We start from the raw sequence: 25,467 nt of genomic DNA, 5'->3' as shown, positions 1-25,467 counted from the left end.
GATCACTATTTGACTTAAGAGGAAACTGAAGCTCACTGGCTTTAAATGACTTGCTCATATGGGAAGCGACAGAGCCAGGATGTCAGTCTGGTTCTGACTCTAAAGAGTTTGCTTTTTTTGATAGCTTCCACTATCCTTCAAAATTACTCCGATTTTGCTGCACTCTGCATTAAGTAGGTCATTGTGGTTTATATTGAGAATACATGAAGCATTTATTATACTGTTTCTGTAGGGAAAGTATATTTCTACTTTGGTATTAGCAGATTTAAACACTAAATTCTAGGACACAGCCCACATAACACTTAAGAACAGCCTACTTTGACACTAGAGAAAAAAATGCTTGTATTGTATTAATACTTTTATCTACAAATTTGTAAGTTTGTGAAATATATTCTATACCACATGCAAAATGTTTATTTATTGAGTCAACAGTATTAGCAGCATCAGCAGATCGGGGAAAGCTAAAATATGAGGTTAATATACACTCTTGTAATTTGCTTTTTGGATGTTTTATGCTGATGACCTTTTTTTTTTTAATGGATTGTATTTCAAAGACTAGAAATGAGAATAAATATTCAAAATAGGAAAAAGGTAAGGGCATTTATTTGAAGAACTTGAGAATTAAAGAAATTGAACTTTTTTTCCATCTTGCATTGAAGCAAAACAAGTTATTTCCTATTAAGTGGCATTGAGGGCAGCCATCTTGAGAAGTACGTTTTCACATTGTTGCCACAATACTCAAGGCCTGGTTACAGACTCCAGAAGCTGATGTTTCACTGAGAAACACATCATGCTGACGTCTTTAAATTCTACCTCAGTACACCTTCTTTATTCTTTGCCATGCATTTTGGCCTTCTAGTTGCTCTGGCTCATAATTTATAAGGAACCTAAGTCACCTTGTAAGGGACCTTAGTCATCCTTTATTCCAATCCCCCATATATTACCAATAAGGAAAAGGAATTGAAGAGAAGTGATTTCCCCAGATAAAAACCATCCAGAACCTTTTTGTACTTTCAAACCTAGAGCTGGACATGTCCCTGAAATGTACCATATTTTTCACTTCTCTACTCTTCAACAACAATCTCATTTACTGAGTCTGTTTCAAGGATGGAAACTACTATACCCAGCACAAAGTATTTATTTTTAATTGTAAAAGTAAATTTTAATGATTGAATTATCATATTCTTATTGTAAATAACTCATACCATTCAGAAGAGAATAAACATAAAAGTCCTCTGCAGTAAGTTTACCTTCCAGTTTTTTATTCACATACAAATATATATGGATAAATATAAATATGCATACATATACATATGTGTTATACAAATAGGTACATATACATAGATGCATTTATATTATTCCACAAATGAGACTCTGTTATAACAATTCTTAAAAACCTTGCTTTTTAAACTTTTAAAACTTGAACATCATTCCTTACCAATACAAACTGATCCACTCTATTGCTTATTTTTCTTCCAGTTTTATTGAGATATAATTTACATGTAGTGCCATACAATTTTAACATATGGGACATCCAAAGTAAGGCAACAAAGGAAAAATAGGTAAATTGGACTTTATTAAAAATAAAAAGCTTTTGTGCATCAAAGGATACAATCAAAATAGTGAAAAGGTAACATATGGAGGGGGATAAAATATTTGCAAATTGTATGTCTGATAATAATTGATATCCAGAATACATAAAGAACTCCTACAATAATTACAACAAATACAAGCGACTTTATTAAAGAATGAGCAAAGGATGTGAACAGATATTTATTCAAAGGAAATATATAAATAGCCAATAAGCACATCAAAACATGCTCAATATCACTAATCACTAGGGAAATGCAAATCAAAACCACAATGAGATATAATTTCACATCCATTAAGATGGTTATTACAAAAAACAGAAAATGACAAATGTTGGCAAGGATATGAAGAAATTGGAACACTATGTATTGCTGTTGGGGATATAAAAGTTGTGTAGTCACTGAAAAATGGTATTTATTATTCCTAAAAAAATTGGGTTAAAATTAATAGAATTTAATTTTAAAAATTAATATGAAATTAATAGAATTACCATATGATATAGCAATTTCATATACCTCAAAGAATTGAAAGCACAGCTCAAACAGATATTTGTGCACTGATGCTCATAGCAGCATTACTCGCAATAACCAAAAAGTGGGAGCAGCCCAAGTGCCCACTGATGGATGGATGAAAAAAATGTGGTATGTACATACAATGGACTATTATTCAACCTGAAAATATAAGGAAGTTCTGACAAATGCTACAACATGAATAAACTTGAACATAGTATATACTAAGTGAAATAAATCAGTGGCAAAAGGACAGATATTATATGATTCTGCTGCAATGAGATACCTAGAGTAATCAAATTAGCAAAGAAAGGAAGTAGAATGGTGGTTGCTGGGGGGTTGGTGGATGTGAGGAATGGAGAATTAGTGTTTAATGGGTTTCAGTTTAAGAAAATAAAACCTTTGAGGAGTTCCCGACGTGGCGCAGTGGTTAACGAATCCGACTAGGAACCATGAGGTTGCGGGTTCGGTCCCTGCCCTTGCTCAGTGGGTTAACGATCCGGCGTTGCCGTGAGCTGTGGTGTAGGTTGCAGACGCGGCTCGGATCCCGCGTTGCTGTGGCTCTGGCGTAGGCCGGTGGCTACAGCTCCGATGGGACCCCTAGCCTGGGAACCTCCATATGCCGCGGGAGCGGCCCAAGAAATAGCAACAACAACAACAACAACAACAACAAAAATAAATAAAAAATAAAAAGAAAAGAAAACCTTTGAGTTCCCTGGTGGCTCAAGTGAGTTAAGGACCCAACATTGTTACTGATGTGGCTTTGGTCACTGTTGTGTCATGGGTTCTATCCCTGGCCTGAGATTTCTGCATGCCATGGGCATGGCCAAATAAATAAATAAAGTTCTGGAGATGAATGATGCTGATGGTTTCACAGCATTATAAATGTAGCTAATGCCATTGAACTATACACATAAAAATGGTCAAATTGGTGAAATTTATGTTATAAATATTTGGCCATAATAAAAAAAGTTTCATAGAAAGATGAAGTGTAGACCCATTTGTAGTTTTTGTTAGAACTGGTGATATTTACAACTTTTTAATAATATGCCTTACTAAGAATAAGATATCCTTTCATTAATCATTTTTTATGCTTCTTAGTAGAATGTTGACTTTTTCTTCATATAGGTTCTGAACATTTCTTGTCTTTCTCTTTTTTGGTTTGATTTTCCTGCTATAATTCTGAATAAACTTTTTTTCTTCCATTTATTAACTGGTTCTTGTTTGAATATAGTGTTCAATTCCTTTATATTATTTTTTAACTGAGTATCTTCTTTTCCCCATATTTTTCTCTAATACTCAGTTCATTCATTCCTTCAAACAAGTATTTATTGAGCATAATTTAAGCGTAGAGAAACATTACCATACTCTTGTCCTCAAGAAACTTACAGTCTATCTGAGAAATTAAAAAAAAAAATAGAACTTTAGAGGAAAAAAAAGACAGAAGTTAGCCCATATTCCAGACTTAGATTTTCTAAAGAAAATAAATCTTATGGAATTACATTATGAGCTCATCTCACTAAATGAATACGACCTATATAAATGGCATGCTAACCTTCATGAGATACTTTCTATTTCACCTTGCATTTTACTGTAATTGTAGCAGAAAAAATAAATGCAGGAAGTCACTTATTGAAGAGATGGTCTCACTAGGCTCCCTGGAGGACCTTGATGGTTAGGGATTTGTGTAGCGCCCATGGGCAGAGGCTGCAGATCCTCTTCCTTGCTATGGGACTATTGACCACATTGTGGTCTCTTTCATCTCAGGTGTAGTACATCTCATTCCTGAGTGTGTACGTCAGTCATGGTGGAAACGTGTAAAAACTTTTTCCAATACACAACCTGTTGTGGAGCTCATCTACTGGTACTTTAAATAAACACTCAGGTAATTCTGATGCAGATGAGCCATGAACCACGTGACTCTCCTGTTAACTTCAACTACCACTTCCAAATTACCTTTTACTCAGCCTGGTGGTGCTCTAAGACTTTTCTTTGTAAGTGTCCAATTTCCTGTTCTAATTGTGACACTTCGATATAATGAACCCCATCTGAGGCAGTGCACACACTGACTCCTGTCCTTTCTCAGTACAGTTTCATTTTCTGCCTCCATTCTCCTCTTTAGAATTTCTTTAGTCCCTCAGTACTGTGCCCAGTGCACCTGGTTTTCCCTGACTATAACAGCTTCTCCAGCAATCCCCAGCTGCCCTGGCACGCATCATCTCACCTTGGCTGTTTCAGCTGGGTTAAAACTGTGGAAATCCTTTTAACCTTAGGAGTTCCTGTCACTTAGCTCTCCACATACTACCACATTCAATTGCTCTTCATGTCAAATTTACATATTCTACACTCCATGGAACCTACTGGGACAGTACTCCTCCCCATCCATAGCTAGGTTGATTTTTACAAGCACATCGCAGTGCATTTTGAATCCTGTCATTTATTTCTGCAGATGCCACCATATCCAATTATTCTTCACTCTCAAATCTATATAATCTACATTTCAGAGAACCCACTTAAATCTTTTCACAGTTCAAATTATGTTTTTATTGATTATTGATTAAATTTTTAAAAGTCCCTATATATATAATTATATATATATAATTTTAGTGGTCTTGTCTATTGATAAAATTGAGACATAACATGGTAATTTTGGTTGCCTAGTTATGTATAAAAATGGCATGTCATCTGTGTATCCACTATATTTTCAATGCTTAGTTTCTTAATGTAATGAAAAGTTTATATAGAACTGCCCATTCCTATTGTCAACTTAAAAAATATGTACAACCTAAAAGTTGAGAGTTAAGTTTTATTTGGGGCAAAATGAAGATGACAGCCTGGGAGGAAGCATTTTAGATTGCTCTGAAACACTGCTCCAAAGAGGCAGGGGGGAATATCAGTGTATGTGAGATTTGGATGAGAGGAGAAGTACATGCAACTGAGCACACATTTTACAGAAGGTTTCTGCTAGTCAAGCGAAGGCTACTGCTACTCACGAGGAGCAGAGGCCACTATGAAAGATTTCAGTGCTTTTCTCAACATGAGGAGATGCAAGAATTGGGCTCATAAAATCTTAAACTGAAAATATCTAACTATCTGAAGAGCTGTTCTGCCAGTTGTCCCAGAGAGCAGAGTGCCTCACTCCTGATCTCCACCCTGAGCTCCTTTCAGGGTGTGTTGAGGGTCAGAAGCTGCAGTGGCTCATGATTCAATCCGTGTAGAGGCACATGGCCAGTGCCAATCTCCAGGTTATACTGTCTAACTTTCCATGTGGCCACCAATCATATTCATGGTGAAATCTGGATAAGCTATTCTTACAGATGTCTAGTCTGTTCCCTTCAGCTTTGAATAAGTGGTTCCCAATCTGTGCCAGCCTCGGGCTCTCTCTGACCACTTTCCTCTTTCCACGTCTTCCACGTTCCCTCAGCCCTATCTCCACTTTATCCTTACACTGAGTGAGTACCTGACATTCCTAAGGCAGTCTTAATGTTGGGGCTGGGAGGTGCGAAAATGGTCTGCCTTGGTGTGTTGAATAACAAAGAAATATGTGCAGGAAGCAGTCCTTTATCATCATCATGTATTATCTTACTATTAATCTTTGAACAAGGAGGTTAAGCTGATTGTCCACTGTCAAATAGCTTCAACTCGTGAGGACTGTCTGCTGCCTTTCATAACCATTTTGGCACCCACTTGAAAATTGTGATTTTTTTCTAAAGGAGTCCTAGAAAATCTTAGCCTCTTCACTGATATATAGCAACCTAACATGTACACATGAAGAGTGGTACACTGACCAATTATAACTAGATAATGGCCCAGTAGTATTCAAACTCCTTTCCAGTGACTGTGACCACAGCCACTGAACTCCCTAGTCATTTGCCTAAATGCCTCCATCTTCTCAGGAGAGCAAGCCACCAGTACAGTTTCCTTCTTCTTCACTTCTATTTGCACATTAGCATTAAATCCACCTCAGGCAAAAAGGGATCTAAGACTTGGCACATTCTTTTTCAAAGCTTTCTGATCTATGTCCTGAATCAGATCAAAGAAAATAGGAAAAAAGCACAAATTCTTAACCTAGATCAGGGTATTGACATTTGGGCCAGGTAATTCTCTGTTGTTGGGGACTGTCCTGTGTCTTGTAGGATGTATAGCAGCAACCCTGGGTCTCTACCCGCTATATGCCAGTAGCACTCCCCCCACCTTGCGAACAGTATAACAACCAAAAATGTCACTAGACAATGCCAGATATCCCTTGAGGCATAAATTTGCCCCTGGATGAGACCATTGCTTTAGACAAAGTACAATTTAAGCAATGCAATTTCCGCATTTTTTCACTTAAAAATGTATATATTTTATTCTTTGATTTGTTTTTAAGATAATTTACATGACTTTAGAGAATTAGCAAGTGTTCACTCTTGGTCTAAAAGTTGACATATAACACAGAAGTTATGAATTGTCTCAAAAGAATAGAAATGCTGAAATAAAATAAGGTGCTCCAGGGGTTTCCATCGTGGAGCAGTGGTTAACGAATCTGACTAGGAACCATGAGGTTGCAGGTTCAATCCCTGGCCTTGCTCAGTGGGTTAAGGATCCAGCGTGGCTGTGAGCTGTGGCGTAGGTCGCGGACGTGGCTCAGATCCCATGTTGCTGTGGCTGTGGCGTAGGCTGGTGGCTACAGCTCCGATTGGACCCCTAGCCTGGGAACCTCCATATGCCGCAGGAGCGGCCCTAGAAAAGGCAAACAGACAAAATAAATAAAATAAAATAAAATAAAATAAAATAAAATAAAATAAAATAAAATAAAATAAAATAAATAAAATAAAATAAATAAAATTAAATTAAATTAAATAAGGTGCTCCATGCAAAAGAGCCTAACCTAGGCTACAGGTATTTAATGTTAAGTGCCCATTCAATAACATATTAAAACAAGTTGTTTGGACTATGAATTAACCCAAGGGGAAAGACAACATAAAGCATTTCTCTAAGCCAAAGCTATTGTCTTTTCTGATATCTAGTTTTTAAAGCTAGCATTTATTACTCATCTGATAAACTGCCTCACACGATATCTGTGTGTTCAATGAATATGAGGAAAGAATACTAGTTTAAAGAAAAAAATGTGTGTACACACGTGGGTGGGTGTGGGGCATGTTTCAGTCTTTTGCCTAGTTCTTAAATATGCTCCCTCTCATATTAGGATCTGAAGTGTGATCAGCATATCTGTATCACCAAAGAGACTGCTAGAAATGCAGAATCTCAGGCTTCACCCTTAACCTACTAGATCCAGTTACCAATTTCAGTATTACCCTCAGGTGATTCTTTTGCAAATTAAACCTCACTAAGCACTGCCCCTAAACATTAGTTTCTCAGATTATTAAAATATATATTCTGGGAAAGATTCTATTAAAAAAAAATCTGAGAAAGAATGGGTTAAGTACAGTCATACAGGTTCTTCTACAACAGTACTTCACAGGAAATATTCATATTTAAATTCTGACTTTCTAAGTTGGAAAGTGGTGGAAGATGTTAAGCAGTATTTTCCAAACTTATTTGATGATGGGAAAAATTTCTCATTGACTCCCTTTGGAAGATGTTGCTGTAGTTATATGTTACAAGTATTCATCTCATAATTAGGTGGCAGCTGGATCTTAAGTATATACATTAATCAGATAACTAATTGTGGTTAATAATTACTGATGGAGTGGAAAGACAAAATAGACTTTCTAGAGAAGAAAAAACTAATAAATATAATAAAACAATACAAAAAATAACAGTAAAACATAACTCCTTAGAGTACTAACTTAAATTTAAAAACTATTAACAAAGTAGCAATTATAAGAAATAGTAGTTGAATCACAGCATCTAGTATATAAAATTTTGAGAGGCATCAAAAGGGAGAGCCTTTTTATCCACTCCCTTGAATCTGTGAGGCTCTGTGACTGCTCTGACAAACAGAATTGGAATTAGTGCCGCTGCCTCTAGGAAACCAGCTGTCAGGAGCAGTGTGACTAACCTCAGACCACCATGTTGTGAGAAGCCCAAGCCATGTGGAAAAGTCACATGTAGCCACTTGTGGATAGGCCCAGCTGACCTCACAGCCAACTCAATTCAGTATCAAGATGGCCCTGTGACCGCATTATCTTGAATCTTGAGCATTTAGCTCAGTTGAGCCTCAGGATGATTGCGACCCCAGGCAACAACTAAATGCTAGTGCGTGATGACTCTAACCAGGAACTGTCTACCTAAACTCAGTTGATCCACAGAACCTTAAGACAATAATAACTTGCTATTTTACAGCACTACATTTTGCAGTGGTTTGTTATGCAACAATAAAAATTAATCACAACAACAACAACAAAAATAAATAAAATTTTTGGGGGGAATGAAATTTCCTGAAGTTAGTTTCAAGATATTTTTCCATAAATATAGTTTGTACTGTTTGTGAAATTTTAAGTATTGGAAAGATTTAGATAAAATTAGAAATTAAAAATATCTTTTTAGGAGTTCCCATTGTGGCTCAATGGGTTAAGAATCTGACCAGTATCCATTAGGATAAGGGTTCGATTCCTGGCCTCGCTCAGTGGGTTAAGGATCTGGCACTGCCATATGCAGTGGTGTTGGTTACAAACTCAGCTCGGATCTGGCATTGCTGTGGCTGGCAGCAATTGTGTAGGCCGGCAGCTGAAGCTCCGATTCAACTCCTAAACTGGGAATGTCCATATGCCACACCTGTGTCCATAGAAAGAAAAAAAAATCTTTTTAAAAAACACTTAATTGAGGTATGATTGACATAAAAAACTATACATATTTGATGTATACAATTTGATGAGTTTGGATATAACACCTGTGAAGCCATCATCACAACTTATGCCATAAACATATCTATTACCTCCAAAAGTTTCTTCCTTCTTGACCCCAAAAATAAACAACCTTATGTTGAATAAAAGTATTACAAGCTTATCATAGAAAATATGTATAGTACATAATAGTATAAAAAGAAATTATATAATCTTACTATTCATGGAGGAGAACAGATGCCATTTTAATTTATTCCCCTGAATCCCTCTTTTCTGTATGTGTGTGAAATGTTAAATAATGTCTATACTTCCTTTTATTTTACCTTTTTTTTAATTTAACATTATACTGTGAACATTTTCTTAAGGTATCTAAAGTTAATTAAAAACATGTTATTTAAAGAATGTAGTAACCCCTCTAGATTAAATTTATCATAATTTACAAATTCATCTTTAGTGAGAGATATTTAGGCTGTTTATACAATTTTATCTTTATAAATAATGTTCAGAAGAAGTTATTATTTGAATAAAATTCTAATTATTTTCTTAAATTCCTAGAATGGAATTATTGCTTTAAAGCAAATAAATGTTTTGAAGAACAATATAAAAAATGAGAGGTTTTAAGTATATACTATATTCTTCATTTTTATTTATGCTTTCTTAGAACTATATCTTTCATTTTATTATTTAAAGCAAAAGAAATGTTTGACTTAGAAGTTTTCACTTTATGTGTATATAGGAAATGTACTTTCTTAATGAGATTTTTTTTGTGTGTTGAATTCATAATCTTCACTGTTCTCAAAAAACTCTGCCTTATTAGTTTTATGGCAGGAGCACCTGGCCTCTTGGTTGACTCTACCGCAATGACTGATGGTGATCAAATGACATTCTGTAATTCACTGTCAGTTGATAGATATATAATTATTCAAATAAAAGAGAAAGTTAATGGTTCAGAATTCACCAAAAGCTGTTTTTTGTTTTTTGTTTTTTGTTTTTTTTTTTCAGTGAAATCTTGGAAAGCTCCTCAGGAGACTCCTAATTACATATTATGTGAATCATCTCTAAGTGTGACTGACATGGGTTTTCTTGCCATTGTTCAATCACATCAGTCTTTTTTTGTTTAACAAGAGGTTTTTGTTTTTGTTTTTCATTTTAGGGCTGTACCCATGGCATTTGGGAATTCCTAGGCGGGGGGTCGAATCAGAGCTGCAGCTACCAGCCTATGCCACAGCCACAGCCAACATGGGATCCAAGTCACATCTGTGGCCTACACTGCAGCTTGCCTTAACGCCAGATCCTTAACCCACTGAGTGAGGCCAGGGATCAAAGTTGCAACTTCATGGATACTAGTTGGGTTCGTATCTGCTGAGCCACAATGGGAACTCAAACAAAAAAATTCTATGATTAAATATTCTGAATGATGTTAATGATATGATTATAAATGTGTAATGAGAGTAGGTTATATGCATTTATACACAGGGATATTGGATATAGTGAGATCTTTCATAGTGGTTCATACTTTGTGAACTTTATTCTCCATAAAAATGTGTCTAAAAAAGTTACAGACTTGGTTATAGGGCTTTTGGCAGCAAAGAAGAAATTGAATTTGCCCCTTACAGGCTATTTACTCTCAATTGCAGGGTACGAGGGTAGATGATTAGGGTCACTGTGTTTCAGGTTTACTCTCTTTCATTGGATATTATTTCTGAGAGCAGCTTGAGTTAGAACAGCAGGCGAAGAACAGTTTGTCAAAAAATCATTTTTTGAGGCTATTTTGTTATACGCCTTTAAGGTGTGAAAAGCCCGTGGAGTATCTCACACAGGATTTGGCACATAGTAGGTGTTTAATATTTGGTTTTGATCAGTCCTGTCATGGCTTAAGTATATAAACAAAGGCCTAGGGAGTGAGTGAATTTATCATGCATTGGGACAGTAAACCAGTATAAATTTAAAAGGATAGCTTGGTGTAAATCTCTGAAGTTCTGAAAGCATGGATGTGAAATTCTTGCCCTTGGCTTTGTTGTAGTTTAATTAAATTCTTAACCTATCTGGCTGGTTGTCTTTTTTTGTTTGTTGGTTTGTAGTTACAGTTCTTAAAGGATTTTGACTGTTTTTAAGAAATGACTCTTTAAGAATACACTAATTTTTAACCCCAGTTGAATTCTAATCTGACCAAACTAACAAATAAAAAAATATGAGGCTGTTATAACTGAACTGTGGCTGAATTTTTTATTTTTATTTTTAAAATTTATGTATTTATTTATTTATTTCTGCTTTTTAGGGCCACACCTGCAGCATATGGACATCCCCAGGGTAGGGGTTGAATTTGAGCTGCAGCTGTCAGCCTACACCACAGCCACAGCAACATGAGGTCCAAGCCATATCTGTGGCCTACACCACAGGTGTAGCAGGAACCTTAACTCACTGAGCAGGGCTAGGGATTGAACCCGCATCCTCATGGATACTGGTTGGATTCATTATCGCTGAGCCACAATGGGAACTCCTGTGGCTTAATTTACAAAACAAATGGAATAATTCTCGTAGAAAATTTGGAATCAATAGTTATCTACCTTTCTCATTTCTGTCACCTCTGCACAAAACATTGACTGAATAATCTGAGGTATTCTAGAAATAAAAGACATTACTAACCTCAGCAAGGTCAGCTCCATTTATATCACACCTTTTTGACAAGTCCAGACCTATGTTTGTACATAACTGTGGCAGGAATATTCCCTTTGATAAAATAATAGATTATGATAAACTTTAAAAACCTGTTTTTGTAGAAGGTGATGGATTACTTAGTTAAACCAGAAGTAGAAGAATTTCTAACAAAGTTATTTGGAATGCCCAAAGTGATTTATTTCCCAAATAAAACTGAATGATTTGGGTCATTAATAAAAGAAAACTTGGGAATCTATTATTTTAAATATTTGTATTTGTCATTATTTTAAATGTTCATATTTGTCTTAACAGTTCTACGAACTGCACATTGAAGACATCAGTCATCATTATATGATACCATTGTATCCAACTTTGCTTCTAATTATTTGTTTCTAGTTGGAGGTAATAGTACCTCTGAACTCATCATATCTTTTCTAAATGTGTCTGTTTTCACCTCCTTCTGTACCCATGCCTCTTCCACACTCTTCTCACTGATGACATTTTAATACTCTTGTTTCTAATGGTTATGGTGTTCCCTTAAAGAACTGTGCTGTCTTAATTGTGCAGATCCTAATTTCTTGTACCTCTTAATTATACTAATTCCACATATTAACTTTATCAGATTCTAAGACAATTTTCCCACCTACCTGAAGTTGATGGGGGTGGCGGAGCTTTATGTTGTTTATGTATCTATTTCTGTTGTAACCTTTGAGGGACAATATTACACCTCTTGAGTGCCAGGACTTGATTTTACTTACATTGGGTATTTGTTTCCTAGCATATAGTCAGAGTTCAATGAATTGTGTGCTGTATAAATTTGTGATTCATGATAGTCAACATGTAAGCACGAATCCAACTCAGGGCCTTTGCTCTTGAAATTCTCTCTGCTCAAAATGCTTCTTCTGTATGTATCCCCATGGATCATTTCCTCATTTTATTCAGATTTCTGCTGAAATCTGAGGTCATCACCTCTAGATCTCATCACCTCTAGGGATGAGCTATCCTCAACCACCAAATCCTAAAGTCTTAAATAGCATGTGCTCATATGTAAATTCACACATACTCTCATTACTTTGTTTTTGGTTTTTCTAACAGGGTTTTCCAGTACCTTAAAATTTCATTTACTTATTATTACATTAGAATGAGCCATCTCTTTTTTTCCCGCATTTTTTAAAGTTAAACTATATTTTATTGAAATATAGTTGATTTACAACATTATGATAATTTCTGCTGTACAACAAAGTGATTCAGTTGTATATGTACACATATTTCAGATTCTTTTCCCACATAGATTATAACAATATTGGGTAGAGTTCTCTGTGCTATACAGCAGGTCCCCACTGGCTAATCATCCTATATACCTCAGTGTGCATATGCCAATCCCCAACACCCAGTTCATCCTTCCAGCCCACCACCTGTCCCATTTGGTTACCATAAATTTCTCAAAGTCTGTGAGTCTGTTTCTGTTCTGCAAATAAATTCATTTGTGTCATTTTTTTAGATTCCACATATAAGTTATATCATCTGATGTTTGAAAAAAAAAAAAAAGGAATGAGCTATCTCAAGGGAAAGAGATGTGTTCATTGCTAGCATGTAAAAGAGGTATAGCATATTGTATTCATTTGATAAGTACTAGCTTAACAAGTGAGGAAATTATCACTACCCATCTCCTTAAACATATACATGCATGTACTGACCTATATACTCATGAAAATTAAAGGCAGTATTTTTCCTGTTTATTGTTATATTCAGGCAGTCAGTGTTCAAAATATTTTTTGAATGACTGAATGGATATGTGTTACATTTGTGACTAGTCAGTTGATTTGCAGGCATGTTTTGTGCACTGCATGGAATTATAGCATACCAGGTAGTTTCTTTTAATCATTACAGTGCTAAAAGGAAATACCTTCTTTGCTTTACATCTATTCTTGTTTCTATAAGTTAGCATGAAATTTTAAGAAGTGGAAACTTTAAAGAATTGTTGCACTTGATTCTGGAGGAATTCAGTGATTTACTTTACATTTTAGAACCTTCAATTCCAACTCCAGAACCCTCTACTGCATCCTTACTCCCTCTCCCAGTCCTGACTCAAACTTGCATTCTTTTTAACTTTTTTGAATGCAACCACGGCATGTGGAAGTTTCCAGGGCAAGGATCAAACTTACACCACAGCAGCAACCTGAGCCACTGCAGTGACAACACTAGATCCTTAACCCACTATGCCATAAGAGAACTCCTCAAATTTGGATTCTTACAAAACCTTGTTTGTTAGGGGCAAATGACCCAGCCCTCTGCTCCTCAGATCCCTCTTCAATGCATCTATATCCAGGGTTAGCTGATAGAGGGTGGACATTTTTCGGTCATAATTCAAAGAACAGGAAGTCCTAAAACACTCCAGGTGGCTACAGAGGCACATTAAAAGGACAGTGCAGCAGAATAAAGAAGAAAAAGGCCTATGAAAGTTTTATTTAGCTTTCTTTCTAATTCTCAATTCTCATCCTACAACTGCATTTGAAATTATTTTAGGGCTTTAGGTGACTGCAAACTGAAATTGGGAACTTTTCCAAACTGGTGCCATTTTTGTTGTTGTTGTTGTTGTTACCCTATTCTTCTTCAAACATAACAATTTTAGTTGAGTATACTGTGTACATGGATATCTTAGGTGCTTATGTTTGTAAATGATGAATATACAGAAATTTGACAGTGGCAGTTGGGATTAGCTAGCACAAAAGTGTGTAAATAAATGGTATTATTTCATTCTTTTTAAATGGCTAATATTCCATTATTATGTATGTGTGTATATATATATCTCTCTTTCTATATATATTTGTACAATGTATATATACACTGTACAAATGTGTATATATACACACATCTTATCTTTTCACTCATCTCTTGATGGACATTTAGGTTGCTTCCATGTCTTGGCTATTGTAAATAGTGCTGCAATGAACATTGGGTTGCATGTGTCTTAAAATTATGGTTTTCTCTGGATATATGTGCAAGTGTGGGATTACAAGATCTGTACAGTAGTTCTATTTTCAGTTTTTTAAGGAACCTCTATAGATTATCATACTAAAAAGTAAGCCAGAGAAAGACAAATATTACATGATATCACTTATATGTGGAATCTTAAAAAAAAGATACAAATGAACTTATATACAAAACAGAAATAGACCCACAGATATAGAAAACAGATTTATAGTTACCAAAGGGGAAAAGCACAGGTGGATAAATGAGGAGTTTGGGATTAAAATATACACACTACTATATATAAAATAGATAATCAAGAAGGACCTATCCTATAGCCCAGGGAACTCTACTCAATATTCTGTCATAACTTATATGGGAAAACTGAAAAAGAATCCTCTCTCTATCTGAATCACTTTGCTGTACACCTGTAACTAACACATTGTAAGTGAACTATACTTCAGTTTAAGAAAAGTGTGTATTTTAATGGTAATGTTATTTTTATTTAATAATAATTTTGTTAGAAGGCCCAGGGAGAGTGGAACAGAAGAGAGGGAGGGCCACCTGCCTGTAGGTCTCACCTGTGACGGCACCATTCCTGGACTCCAGGGCTGGGCCAAGGTGCGTGCCCATCACTGGGTATACGCACGGACTCTGGGTGCAGAAGCTTGAGCGATCCCGACATTGACCAAGCACTTTGCCTGCTCAAAGCGCACGTGCGGGTTCGGAGGGCGCAGGCGCAGGCACATGCGCTGGGCGTCAGTAGCCCAAGTCAGGTCCAGGATTTCTTGCAGCTGAGGCCCCGCGAGTTACTTAAACGTGTGGAGCAGCTCTTTCAGGTTCTTTCTGTCTGGAAGTGTGGCCCTGCAGGTTGTCACTGCCCTGGGCTGTGCTCCAAGCCTCGGGGAGCTGGGCGCTCGCGTGTCTGTGGTACACATGAGCCAGGAGTCTGTCTACCTTCTGTCAAGTCTCCAGGTAATTTTTTTTTTCTTTTTATGGCATATGGAAATTCCCAGGCTAGGGGTCAAATCAGAGCTGTAGCTGCCGGCCTACGTTCCCAGCCATAGCAACTCGGGATCTCAGCTAAATCTGGTACCTACACCACAGCTCATGGTAACCCTGGATCCTTAACCCACTGAGCAAGGCCAGGGATTGAGCCCTAGTTGAGTTCATGGATACTGGTGGGATGCTACTGCTGAGACACAACAGGAACTCCTCCAGGTAACTTTTGACAGGGTATCAAATGAGGCCGTGGGTGAAATATTTCTTGACTGAATTTACAGTACGTATAAATTTCCTCTCAGCACACATATCTTAAGTGAGGTTCCGGGGAGGCGGTTTACTAGAGGGGAGTAAGTATAGCCAGTACATAAAACTGGCTTGAAATTGTAATTTCAGCTAATTAAATGTAATTCTGATAAAATGAACAATATAGGCCTTTTTTTTTCTGTTTTAGTAACTTATTTTAAAGGTTTTCTTCAATTTTTTGTTTTAGTTGATTTACAGTGTTCTGTCAATTTTTGCTGCACAGCAAAGTGACCCAGCTATACATCCATATACATTCTTTTTTAAACATTATCCTCCAACATGTTCCATCACAAGTGATCAGATACAGGTCCCTGTGCTATATAGCAGAATCTCATTGCCTATCAGTTCCAAATGCAACAGTTTGCATCTACCAACCCCAAACTCCCTATCTATTCCACTCTCTCCCCCCGTCTCTTGGCAACCACAAGTCTGTTCTCCATGTCCATGAGTTTGTTTTCTGTAGATAGGTTCACTTGTGCCATATATTAGATTCCAGATATAAGTGATATCATATGGTATTTGTCTTTTTCTGACTTACTTCACTTAGTATGAGTCTCTAGTTCCACCCATGTTGTTGCAAATGGCATTATTTTGTTCTTTTTTATGGCTGAATAGTATTCTATTGTGTATGTATACAACATTTTCTTTACTTTTTTAAAGTTTTTTTAATTTTTATTTTGTAAGTTTTTTATTTTTTCTTTTATAGTTGATTTACAATGTTCTGTCAATTTCTGTTGCACAGCAAAGTGATGCATTCATTCATGCACACACACACTCACACATGTATGTATATACATACATTCTTTTTCTCTCATTATTCTCCATCATGTTCCATCACAAGTGGTTAGATATAGTTCCCTGTGCTATACAATAGTATCTCATTGCTTGTCTACTCCAAATGCAATAGTTTGCATATGCTGACCCCAAACTCCTAGTCCCTCCCACTTCCTCCACTTCCTCCTTGGCAGCCATAAGTCTGTTCTCCAAGTCTGTGAGTTTGTTTTTTTTCTCCAGATAGGTTCATTTGCACTATATATTAGATTCCAGATATGAGTGATATATGTTTCTCTTTATGACTTACTTCACTTAGTATGAGAGTCCCTAGTTGCCTATATGTTGTTGCAAATGGCATTATTTTGTTCTTTTTTATGGATGAGTAGTGTTCCACTGTGTATATATACCACATCTTCTTAATCCATTCATCTGTCCACAGACATTTAGGTTGTTTTCATGTCTTGGCTATTTTGAATAGTGGTGCAGTGAACACAGGGGTGCATGTATCTTTTTCAATGAAAGTTTTGTCCACATATATGCCCAAGAGTGTAATTGATGGGTCATATGGTAGTTCTATATTTAGTTTTCTGAGGTACCTGTGTACTTTTTTCCATAGTTGTTATACCAGTTTACATTCTCACCAATGGTGAAGGAACATACCCTTTTCTCCACACCCTCTCCTACATTTGTTATTTGTGGACCTCTTAATAATGGCCATTCTGACAGGTGTGAGGTGGTACCTCATAGTAGTTTTGATTTGTATTTCTCTAATAATTAGTGATGTTGAGCATTTTTTCACCTGCCTTTTGGCCATCTGTATGTCTTTTGAGTAATGTTTCTTTAGGTCTTCTGCCCTTTTTTCAATTGGGTTGTTGGTTTTTTTGCTGTTGAGTTGTATAAGTTGTTTGTGTATTTTAGAGATTGAGCCTTATTTTCTCCCATTCCATGGGTTTTCTTCTTTTTTTTTTTTTATGGTTTCCTTTTCTGTGCAATAGCTTGTCAGTTTAAGTAGGTCCCATTGTTTTATTTTTGCTTTTATTTCTGTTGGAAGACTGACCTAAGAAAACATTTGTACGGTTGATATCAGAGACTGTTTTGCTTATCTTCTCTTCTAAGAGTTTGATCCTGTCTTGTCTTACGTTTACATCTTTAAGATATTTGAGTTTATTTTTGTTCATGGTGTGAAGGTGTGTTCTAGTTTCATTGATTTACATGCATTTTTCTCCACTTACAGCATGAAGTATTGTTAGACATAGCCCAGAATGTATTAATCTTAATGTCTTTCCTCATGAAAGAAACTTGTCTGAGTTACTGCAGGTTACCTAGAATTCCCTTGAGAATTTTGAGATTTTTTTTTTCACTTATAAATTCTTTGATTTTTCTTAGGGAAAACCATTTTTTGAATGCCTACAATGGAAATGTGCTGACCTCTGATAACCAAGTGTACAAGATATGTTCTTTGGGGCACAATTCAGGTATGCAAGATATATTTATGTGTGTGTGTGTATATGCATATTTATTTTTTTTATTTTATTATTTTAATTCTTAATTCTGTAATTTTTTTAGTGATTCTATATATAATTCACATATATTTTATATCTTGAGTTGATATCTATTTGTAGCATGCTAGTCTGACAGGGTGGGAGAAATCTAATCCCAGTTAGAGAAATAATTGAGATTAAGAGGCACACACTTCCAGTTACAAAATAAATGAGTCATGGAAATGAAATGTACAGCATCGGGAATATAGTCAATGATAATGTGATATTCTTGTATGGTGAAATATAACTTATCATGGTGATTATTTTGTAATGTGTAGAAATATCAAATCACTACCCTGTACATCAAGAACTAATAGTGTTTGTAGGTCAATTTCATTAAAAAAAAAAGGGCTAAACAAAAAACTCATAGCCCAGAAGGAGGGAATGGGGGGAGGAGAATTGGATGAACGTGGTCACAGGGTACAAACTTTCAATTATAAAATAAATAAGTAGGAGGGATGTAATGTACAACATGATTAATGCAGTTAGCACTGCTGTATGTTATACATGAAAGTTGTTATCAGAGTAAATCCTAAGTGTTATCATAGGGACATTTTTCTTTTCCTTTTATTTTATACCTATATGGGGTGATGGATGTTCACCAGAATTACTGTGAAATCAGGTCACAATGCATGTCAGTGAAATCATTATGCTGCCTACCTTACACTTAGAGTGCTGTATGTCTGTTATACCTTAATGAACTGGAAGGATAAAGAAGAACCCCCTCTACTCCCTCTTAGCAGAGTAGACTCTTCATGTCAGTGGTCCTTGATGTCCATCTTCCTATCTAGTCCTTAGTCCACACAGGTCATCTCTGACACATTTCTTTCTCATTCAGTTGCCCCTTCCGTGGTCGGTGTGGTGATATGGAATCCTGTGCTGTGTTGAGGCACTGAATTCGCTATCATGCTGACACACATCCACCCTAATTCTCTATGCATCTTTTTTTCTCTGGGATCTTGGGACTCTCCAGAGATTTGTGTAAAAGTAAGACACAGGGCCTAGGAATCCCAGCTCATGTCACTCTTCCTCCCCCCTTCAGCCTCCCTTTCTGATCCTTACCCTCTAATCACATCCTTTCTGACACTCTTTTCTTTCTTTAATGGAGGAGTCTGTTCTGTCTAGGGACCAGAGGCAGAATTACTGTTTATTATTGTCTCTCTGTTTTTGAGATTAGGAGTAGTCTTCTTAATTCACCAGCTCTCATTAGGACCTTAGACTTTTGGAAAGCCAAGCTGCGGAGGGACATTTTTTTTTTTTTTTTTTTGCTTAGCCCTACCATATCCCTCACACAACATAGCAGTTCTACTTGGTTATTGTGGAGAACAAAGGCACTGGAGGTAGGGGTGGGAGTGAGATTGGGGGACTGAAACAGAAGAAAAATATTACTTAATATTTCAAATATATTACTGTATTCAAAGGTACTAATGAGATGAATGAAGGTCCTGGATTTGTGATTGACTCGACCCAATTAGTGTCCCATGTTGTATAAAGTCTTTAGCAGTACAGAAGCGAACTCTGCACCAGGAGCAATTCTATCACAGGTGAAGATCAGTAAGACCATTAGGGAAGAAACCTGGGATATGACAGCATAAATGAACAGAAATTTCAAAAAATAACTGAGTAAATTCTCTGCCAAATTGCCCTACGTTTTACCTTAGCCCTCATTATTCTGGGCCTCTCATTTGAGCCTATATTTTTGTAAAAATTATAAATGTAAGTTTTTTTAAAAAAACAATAATCATATATCTCATTTTTTCCCCCTGATAAGTGGCATTATTGTGGCTGCATGTCCCAGCTGTTGGAATCTAGCTAAGGGGAAGTTGAGTTGGGGATACTTGATATTTGTGGAATGAAGAAGGAGGGCCAGATATTGTAGGCTAGTTTGAGTGTGTCCCACAGTGCTTGAAGCAGGAATTAGGAGGGTAATGGGGGAGAAACAATGTTTGTAATATAAAGCACCAGAAGCTAATCTATGGAAAACTATTATAGTTACCAGATGTGTAAAATTCTAACTGGAGGATACAATTCCCGTTGACACTTAACTCAAATAGAAACACTGTCTTATCAGGAATATATTTGATAGTACATCATATAAAAATTACATAATAAAAAGCCTATCTTCTTTTTTGGTGGAAGTTATGAAAAACAGAATTATTATTTCTGTGTTTTAGCATAAAAACTTACAATGCAGTACAAAAACTTACATGATATTACCAATATGAATTGTGAATGTGAAAGAAACATTTCTAAATCACCAATAATAAAAAAGTCCACAAATATTGATCACCCATGCCAGAGAAAAACCTGACTTAGCACTTTACATATAGAAAATATTAGCAAATAATAAAATAGTTTTTATAGTTGTTAGCCTGTGTGGTCAAAATACAGTAAAGAATAAATTACAGGATGTTTCAGGAAGTTATTTAACAAAAAGACTGTGGCATTTTCCTTTTTTTTATTTAGTTAATGAATTTTATTACATTTATAGGTGTACAGCAATCATCACAAACAAATTTTTACAGCATTACCATCCCAGACCCTCAGTGCATCCCCCCACCCCCTAACCTGTCTCATTTGGAAACCGTGAGTTTTTCAAAGTCTGAGAATTGGTATCTGTCATGCAAAGAAGTTCATTGTGTCCTTTGTTCAGATTCCACATGTAAGTGATAGCATTTGATGTTGGTGTCTCACTGTCTGACTGACTTCACTTAGCATGATAATTTCTAGGTCCATCCATGTTGCTGCAAATGCCATTATTTCATTCCTTTTAATGGCTGAGCAATGTTCCATTGTGTATATGTACCGCATCTTCTTGATCCACTCCTCTGTCGATGGACATTTAGGTTGTTTCCATTGTATACAGTGCTATTGTATACAGTGCTGCAATGAAGTACATATGTCTTTTCGAGTCATGGTTTTCTCTGGATATATGCCCAGGAGTGGGATGGCTGGATCAAATGGTAGTTCTATTTTGAGTTTTCTAAGAAATCTCCATGCTGTTTTCCACAGTGGTTGCACCAATTTACATTCCCACCAACAATGTACTAGGGTTCCTTTTTCTCCACACCCTCTCCAGCACTTACTGTTTGTAGACTTTTTGATGATGGCCATTCTGGCTGGTGTAAGGTGGTACCTCATAGTGGTTTTGATTTGCATTTCTCTAATGATGAGTGATGTTGAACATCTTTTCATGTTTTTTGGCCATCTATATATCTTCTTGGAAGAATTGTCTGTTTAGATCTTCTACCCAATTTTTGATGGGGTTGTTTGTTTTTTTGGTGTTGAACTGCAGGAGGTGTTTATAAATTTTGGAGATTAATCCCTTGTCAGTTGATTCATTTGCAGATATTTTCTGCTGTTCTGTGGGTGGCCTTTTCTTTTCATTTAGGGTTTCTTTTGCTGTGCAAAAACTTTCAAGTTTAAGTCCCATTTGTTTATTTTTGTTTTTATTGTCATTACTCTGAGAAGATGTTGCTGTCATTTATGTTGGAGAGTGTTTGGCCTATGTTTTCCTCTAAGAGTTTTATAGTGTCTGGTTTTATATTTAGGTCTTTAATCCCATTTGAGTTTATTTTTGCATATGGCATTTTCCTGAATTTTGTTATGTTCTTGTCTGCTTTGTAAGATTTATAATTTATTTTTTTCTATTCTAAGTAATTAATGCTTATTTAATTTTGTATTTATTGATTTTGTGTATTTTATTTTTAATGAAATCTGTGAAAAATATTGAGCCAAAATTTATTGAATCTGCCAGATTAACTTACATAATTGTATATTAAGGAATTCCTATGTTTATTTTCTGTCACCTCCCAGATATTGCAACCTCTGTATGTGCAGAAACTTTGTTTTGTCCTCGACCATATCTCCAGCACATGGAACCATGATAGCTCACAGAAGGCTCTTGACAAATATGCATTGAATGAATGGATGAATTATACATTGACCTCAAAAGATGAGTTATTGCCATTTCTTCAGTTATTTTGATAATTCCTATTGATGGCTTATACTCTGAATTTGAAGAAGTCTGCTTTCATTAAGCATAATACATTAAACACAATAAGAGCATTTTTCGTGCTGTTTTCAGAAATAATCATGTAGTGTATATTTAATAGGAAAAAAGTGAGAAAAACAATGTTACTATTAACTCAATTCTTGCATAAAAGAATATCATTTTAGGCAGATAAAACAATGTACTCATCAAACCTGTTTAATGATCTAGTCAGTCATAATCAATTGGGTAGAAATTGCCAGGACCAATTATTTTTTCAAGTCTTTATTTTGTATCTCTTATGTGTGTAGCACAGAGCCAGGTGTTTGGGGAGACAGGAAATTATTTCATTTACAGAGCCTTTGTTTATTCTTTCAGAGCAGCACAGTCTCATCTATGTCCCATATACTACATGCTCAGTGTGATGGCTTTTTGATGTTAATTTGTCTTGACTGAACTTGCGTCCCCAGAATTCTCTATCTCATTATGTGTCTAGTTGGGCCAGGTTATGAAAGATACCCTTTCATGAGAATAGGAGAGTAGTGGTCATTTTGTTGCATATGCATAACTTCTACTCATTAAAACCCTAAGCTAGGTTCTGCCATGAAGGGATTTTGCAGATGTAATTATGGTCCCTACTCATTAGACTTTTAATTAATAAAAAGGTAGTATACCTGGGACCTAACTGCATCTGAGTAGAAGCCTTTAAAAGAGGACTTAGGATTTCCCTAAAGCCAGGACTCCATACAGCGTCTGACTCTGTAATTGCTCTTCTTTCCTTCTGGATCTTCCTTCCTGACCACCACCTGTGAACAGAGAACTTTACCTTGTGCCTATGGGGTTTTAGCCTGTGTGTCATCTCCCCTTCCTAACTGCTTGGCCCGTGCACTTTGGACTTGATTAGCCAGCTCCCACAGTTGTACTATGCAGTCCTTTGTAATAAAATTTAAAAAAAAAAATCTCATAGGAGAACTGGTCCATTGAGATGAAGGCATAGACAATAGTTCAGCATCATCTTTAGTTACAATCTAAAATGTGTGATGATGACAGTAAGCACTGTAGGATGTAAGGATTGTGGGAGGTCAGGGTGGCCAAAAGTTAGTGATAAAATTTAAAAGGAAAGAAAAAAGAGAGAGAAAGCATTGTGTTTAGTGTTTAGCAGAGTTACTGAGATTAAATCAACCTGTGAATCCAGGGGATAGTAAACTGATTTCACTTTCAACCAGCAGCCTACTTAACTTTCACCTTAGTTGTCCTTCTACAAGCAGCTAGAAAGTCTAATAATGTGTTTAAGTTATTGTGAATTATTACCAAGAAAATGTCAAGTATTCAACCTTAACAATCTTTAGTTAAAATAGTAATGTTCATTTTTACTGTAACTTTTCAGAGTAGAGTCAAGAATCCTGGGTAAAATAGGGTCTTTTGAAAAGAAAAAAATAAAAGCTCAGGAGAAAAGCAAAAAAAAAAACAAAGATTTTCCTCCCTCCCCCTTCAAAATAATCTTTGGCTGTGACAGCCCTTCAGAGTGGCTAGGTCATGAGTTTTGAAGAATGAGCCAGCACACATTTATTGAAAGGGTCAGGAGAGTCAAAGATGGCAGCTTCTATGGGGTTTGTGTATGTGCATGTGGGGAGGGTGGTTATGGTGAAAGAGCAGCTGCTAATATTTGAGGAAAGGTCACCACAGAAGACAAGAGTTTATTCTGATAGAAACCTAGAGGCATTGGGGTCGCTGTCTAGTTCAAGAAAGATTACCTTTGTTTTATTGCTAACACATTGGAAGAATCACTTTGAGCATATATTCTTGCTGTAAATATATTTTTCATTCTTGTTTGTGAGCAAGAAACAATTCTTTGGGGTGGAAATGGAGAAAAGCGTCCAAATTTTTTATTGTCTTAATTTTAGGAAGCAAGCACCATGCTGGCAGTTGTGGGATAAATAATAACATATTTAACATAATAAATACTATACATACGGCATTTTTTAGCTTATGAAACTCTGGCATATATGTGACATAATTTCCTTCTAGGGTCAGTAGAACCTCTTAGCAATTCACAGTAATTCTGATGCAGGCTTGGACTGTCTTTTACATATGCATAGTTTAAGGCTTTCATCTCTCTGATTAGAATGCCTTTTCTTGGAATGGTTTACCAACTATTAACCCCCTGAAATACCTCTACATCAATTCATAAGTAGTTTCATTTCCTAACGTGCTGAGTATTCGCCATCTCCAATGGCCACAAATTATCCACCTGGGGCTCTTGACTTTCACCATCCATCAGCCAAAGGGTTACTATCTAGCCCAGCCCAGCAGGGAGCTACCCAAGACCTATCTCTAAGCTTTCCTGGTTTCTCCTCTGATTGGCTGTTGCCTAGGCCATGCTGATTGTTAAGTGTCTTTAATCAAACTCCCTAGTTACTAATTTTCATCTATTTTCCATCTTTCAAAACTGTTGAAATCTGTCATCTCAGATGTTTTTCTTTCTAGTTTCTTTTGTTTTGGGGCTTATGCCTTAAAGGCCCAATGCTGTGATTTCAGTGAAGTGTCAGGAGGGAGAAGAGTTAAACACATTAGTCACTATGCTTCATTTAACCATAGTTTGATTAATAATCTAGAAGGATGCTGAAAACATCTGTTGGAATAGGATTTATATAAAAGCTCACTGTGGAACCTTGCTAATATGTGCTACATGAAAAGAAAATGAACTCTTTGATCCAATAAATGTGGAAATGTTGGATTAAATAAAGTCAAACATCCTTTTCCTCCTCAGCTTTTTAGTACCTTTTCTATGCTATTCTTCAGTTAATTTCCAAGTCAGAGTTAAAATATGCTGCATTCTCACATTTTTTTTCTCCTCAGAATCCTCTTCCCTTTTAAATGGAACACAGATGTCCTTGTAGGGTAATAACTCCTATCCTCTTTATTTTAGAAAGTGATACCTAATTTGGGGGGACTTGTGCTATATCCTCTGCAGTCTATTGGGCATCTAACACTCCTGTCTAAAGCCTCATGTGAATTTCAGCAAAGAAGCTAGGAACTATATTTCAGAACTCCCTTCCCTGAGCTGTCCCAGATTTGGGCTTTCCCATGAGAGGACATGGTGCAACCAGATGTACAGTCAGACCTGAGCTCTTAAGAAGCACAAACTAAGTGGATTCACTCAAAGTCAGTTCATAGGACATTCTCAGAGATACTAGAGATCTTCAGGCAAAACCTTTAATCAATAGCTTAAATGCTTTGGGCTGAGACAACCTCTTTAACTTCTTGAGGCAACTTCCCTAATTTTTGGTGAAAGCCTCCTTGATCTCTGTTCTCCTATTTCTTCTAGGAAAAATATA

Source organism: Phacochoerus africanus, chromosome 1 (assembly GCF_016906955.1).
Source record: "Phacochoerus africanus isolate WHEZ1 chromosome 1, ROS_Pafr_v1, whole genome shotgun sequence".
In the NCBI taxonomy this organism is placed as follows: domain Eukaryota; kingdom Metazoa; phylum Chordata; class Mammalia; order Artiodactyla; family Suidae; genus Phacochoerus; species Phacochoerus africanus.
The sequence above is the reverse complement of the archived record's forward strand: the minus strand, read 5'-3'. Positions refer to the sequence as shown.